Raw genomic sequence first — 5495 nt, forward strand, 5'->3', positions numbered from 1 at the left:
CTCTTACACATACTATCAAACTCTCTTACACGTACTATCAAACTCTCTTACATGTACTATCAAACACTCTTACACGTACTGTCAAACTCTCTTACACGTACTATCAAACTATCAAACTCTCACATTCACAGTCAAACTCTCTTACACGTACTATCAAACTCTCTTACATGTACTATCAAACACTCTTACACGTACTGTCAAACTCTCTTACACGTACTGTCAAACTATCAAACTCTCACATTCACAGTCAAACTCTCTTACACGTACTATCAAACTCTGACACGTACTATCAAACTCTTTCATTTGCTATCAAACTCTCTTTCATTCGCTATCAAACTCTCTTACACGTGCCATCAAACTCTCTTTCATTTGCTATCAAACTCTCTTACACGTACCATCAAACTCTTTCATTCGCTATCAAACTCTCTTTCATTCGCTATCAAACTCTCTTTCATTCACTATCAAAGTCTCTTGCATTCACTACGGAAGTTAACTTAAAATTTCAGTTTCTGATTGGACCCCAGGCAGGAGTAGGCGGGTTTTCACGGACAGGAAAATAGCTGAGCGCCAGCGACTCACAGAGGCAACTAATATTTTAAATGACATCGTAAATTAAATTTTAAGTTAACTTCCGTTGCAATCAAACTCTGTAAGAAAGTTTGATAGTGAATGAAAGAGAGTTTGATAGTGAATGAAAGAGTTTGATAGTAGGTGTAAGAGAGTTTGTAGGTTTTGGCCCTTGGGGCCTCTCATACTGTTAGGTTATCCTGATGTTTTGTATTTAAACCGTCTGGTGGGAAGAAATGATCCCAAGAAAAGTTACGTCTCAGCCAGAGTCACTTTTCCTAGATGCTGCAAACAATGTAGCAGAATCTAAATGAGATCTTGGATCTTAATGAGACAATCTGTATTTTTTAAAGTTTAATATAATTAAGATCTCCAATGAAAACATGAGTTTTGGAAACCAAAGAAAGTTTCTCACCTTTGTTTAGTTTTTTCTTTGCTTCTGTTGTATATTTTGCAGATTTTAATGCTACATCTAATTGACTATTATGACTTTTTCTAATGTTTTCTCCTTGTTGGACTCATTTGCAAAGCTGCAAATAAACTAAATCAAAAGTAATGTACGAGTTTGAAAACTGCAGATTAAATAAACTTTAAAAAAGTGAGGATACTTTTTTTTATGCATTCTCCATTTATTAGGACTTTAAAAACCTATTAACTTCCCAACAATCAAGTTAAGTAGAGTAAGTTTATGAAACTGAGACTTTTAGGATTTATGTACAGATTTATTTTATTTCAGAAAGTTAAATACATTTAGAGTAAAAAATATTCAAACCAGCATCATGAAAGATTTACAAGCTCAACGTTTCCTCGAAACATCCCATTGATCAACTTCCATGATCTGACGAGAACAAAGCCTGAACAAATAAATTAGTAACTTATTGCTTATAGATTTACATTGGACACTGATTTAGCTTGAGAAGCTACATGTAGCTGGTAGCGTGTTGTAATCTGATTACAACATGCTTCCCAGGAAGGAGGCCAGGAAGGAGGCCAGGACGGCGGCGGTGATGGCGGCGCTGAAGGTCATCTTGGTGGTCGTGGCGGCGCTGATCAGCGTGACKGGGTTGCACCGGTCCGTTTCGCAGCAGGCGATCGTGGTGTTGTAGTCGGTGCCCAGCAGCAGAGACGACGTCGTGGTTCTGTTGCAGTTGGTGTCGTTCACCCTGCAGCCCTGGCTGCTGAAGCCACCAAAGCCTGTGATGGAAGGAAAATCTGCAGGGRAAATGTGAGGTTTTCATTAATTTTGTGTCAGAAAACCCTGGTGTGAGTGTGGCGTTACTGCTAATCGTGAGCGAAACATTTTGTAAGCTTTAAGAAGGCAACTGACTCGCTTTCCCAGTGAAGCAGACGGTGTTGTTCCCGGTGCAGGTCTCGTTGGCGGTGTTCAAGCAGAAGCCGAAGATGCTAACCGAGCATTTCCGGCAGATCAGTGAATCCACTGAAAAAGACACAGAAACATGTTAAAGTTGAACTAAAACCTCAAACATCAAAGAGTAAAAACATCAAGATTRTCTTGTAGATCCTTGCTAACTTTAGCTTTTAGCTCTAAGAAATGCTTCATCGTCGATGAACATTTTATTTTCTTGTTGAAGTCTTTTGTCTTTGAAATAACTTTCTGATTTGAGGTGAAGTAAAAACAAGTAGAGTTTTGTGTGATGGTTTGAAGTTATCTCTGACTGGTGGAGTTTAGTTTTAGCTCTTTATTGTTATCGGTTTCGGCTGACTGCGCCTTAATGCGAGGCGTCGTCAAGCACCACCTCAATAACTGTTGGATAATATTCAATCTTTGAAGTTCTGCAAACAAAACAAAGTGTATTTTCATTTTTACTTTCTTTGTTTTACTTTAAAACGTTGAGAAAAGTACATTTTCTCATCCCTATTTTTTTTTTTTTTAGAAATGTGTGAGATCAGCTTATTTCCAGAAATTTCTACATGAAACTCTGCTACATAAAAAGCCAAAGTGGGTTATTTAAAAAAAAATCTGACTATGAAATATTTTGATTTACAGTTGGTTTTAAAGGAAARGTATTCCTTCTACTTTTATTGATAGATTAGAGTTGTATTGCACTCCTGCAGTGGTTCAATTTTGCGTTATTTTGGAATTTTTGGCTGCAAAAACACAAAATTTACCAAGTCATTTGGTTTAGTTTTTTAGTGCAAATATCTTACATCACTTGAAATAAGTCAAAACTAACTCAAAAGTAACTATTGACCAAGATCCAGAGGTTTGTTTTAATAAATAATTCCTTRCAATGTCGATGAAAATGTTCTAGTTCCACTGGCGCTGTTACCTAGTAACGGCAGCCAAGCCCACCCCGTTGCCTAGCAACCCAGTTCTAGTTCCACTGGCTGATTATTTCACTAGAAACATGTAKAAAAAAATGTCTTGTTACAAGTTAACTTATCGTACAGTGAAACTAGAACCATTTCATCAATATTGCCCTAAAACAAGCTAATATTCCCTGACGAAAAGTCACTTTTARGTTAGTTTTTTTTWTTTATTYCCAGTGTGCTAAGATATTCGCACTAGAAATTAGACCAAAAATACTTAGTAAGATCTTGTGTTTTGCAGTGTAAGCCTCAACAAGGACGCAGTTATCTCTACAGGTTCTATTGTTGAAAATAAAACCTGGTTTTGTCTGAATATTTTGAAAATGGAGACGTTGTTGTTGGAATACTGAGCAACGGTTTCTGATTTTTATTTATTTTTTTATTTTTTATTGTGTTTTAATGTACAGTACTTTGTATCAGCTGTGGTTGTTTTAAARTGCTTTATAAATAAAGTTGGATTGGATTGAATTGATTGTGTTGGAACAGTATCAAACTTTGACTACGGAAGCTGAGATTGGACATTTCCCACATATACTTTATGGTTTTCTTGTGATTAACTCATTATCTCAGCCTGACTCTTTTGAACAAACAAACAAGCGTTAATGTTTTCAAACATTAACTCAAAACAGCACATCTTTGTTTCATACAAGTTAATATTACAAATGACAACATTACAATTCGTTCAGCTGTAAATGTTTCTTACCCAGAGCCAAGGATGCAATGGCTACAACAAAACCAAAAAACAGTTTTCCCATCTTCATTCAGTGTTTGGGTTTCGGCTCAAAGATGAAAATAGAGACGATCAGAGGCTGCAGGAGRTCAGAAGTATGGAGACAATTGGTGACAGCAGCAATTTATATAAATATATGGCTGCAGGGTGTGTGATGGGTGTTTTTCCTCCTTTTGTACTTTTGAATAAAGGAGCAGCTGAGGGAGTGTGGAGAAATACACGATAGCAACAACAATTTTACAAGCATCTGAAATGTTCTGAGAACTTTTTTAACTGTATATTTGTTTTATTTAAATAGAAGGGGAAAAAATATTAGATTCCCACTCATTTAGGAGATGACAAACCGATTAACTCGATCTGAAGCTAAATGCATTTCTCCTCTCATTATAAAACATGTCTTAATAAATTATAATGAAATCTGTGGATGAATAAAAAAAAATGTATGTACATATATTTCTCTTTTTTAAATCATGGAAGTTATATAAAGCTTTAAAATAATTGATATGGCAGAAAAAAAAGTGAGGTAATATTTACTATTGAAATTGTGAATTTAATATTTGGACTTTTTCATAATAWTTTCTGAAAAAGTGTAAAATGTATCATCATAATTTATTCAAAATGGAGTTTTGTCTTAAAAAKGACTTTTTTATATTAACAGATTCGTTTGTTGTGTTTTTGTTTTGGAAAGATGTCGCTGGGAATGTTGGCATCACAGGAATCCTGTASACAGAAGTTTCATAAGATGTTTAAGGTTTTCTACTGAAACTCTTTATACCAAACTAAACAACACAAATGTAACTGAGACCTACACAGTTCTCCTAATGGTGACTGGGTTCATATGTGGATTCTCTTTATTTACCGGATTCCAAAACAGTTGGGACACTAAACAAATTGTGAATAAAAACTGAATGCAATGATGTGGAGRTGCCAACATCTAATATTTTATTCAGAACGCAAATCACACATCAAAAGTTTAAGGATGTATCATTTTAAGGGGAAAATATGTTGTTTCAAAATTTCATGACGTCAACAAATCCCAAAAAGTTGGGAGAGGCCATTTTTACCACTRTGTGACATCTCTTCTTCTTCCAACAGTCAACAGACGTCAGGGGACAGAGGAGACCAGTTTCTCAGGTTTAGAAATATGAATGCTCTCCATTCATGTCTACAGGCCAATAAAATCGTTTTCGCACTGCAAGGAACGGAACGCTTTGGTCCGGCTCCACCCGAACTGCAGCCCTGTTGTGTTTGCGTACAACTGAGGGCGKCATCGATGCTGAACCTGACGTCATTATTTATTAAACTAATCAATGGTTTCGATGCAGCGGCCAAAGCCTTGAACCGATTGTTCATTCTGTACTCGTTCATCAGGGAGTAAGCGGAGGAAAAAATGACATCATCATGGGACCAGGTAGCAGCAGAATAGAGAGGAATTAAATTAAAAATAATAATAAAAATATTAAAAAGAGCACTCTTTACAAAATACAGTAAGAACCGCTTAGTGAGAGCCAGCTGGACCCGATCAACGGCTGACTGCAAAACAACCAACGGCTGAGTCTAAACCCAGTGGTTCTTAACCTGGGTTCGATCGAACCCCAAGGGTTCGGTGAGTCGGTCTCAGGGGTTCGGCGGAGCGTCTGCCGTGGAGGTAAAGACACACTTGTGTAAAGTCGTGATGACGCCCCGCTTTGGCATCACTTGCTGAAGGATCGCGTTACATTGCTTAGCCAATCAGAGGATCGCGTTACATTGCTTAGCCAATAAGAGGATCGCGTTACATTGCTTAGCCAATAAGAGGATCATGTTACATTGCTTAGCCAATAAGAGGATCGCGTTACATTGCTTAGCCAATCAGAGGATCACGTTA

This window comes from Poecilia reticulata, linkage group LG11, assembly GCF_000633615.1.
Source record: "Poecilia reticulata strain Guanapo linkage group LG11, Guppy_female_1.0+MT, whole genome shotgun sequence".
In the NCBI taxonomy this organism is placed as follows: domain Eukaryota; kingdom Metazoa; phylum Chordata; class Actinopteri; order Cyprinodontiformes; family Poeciliidae; genus Poecilia; species Poecilia reticulata.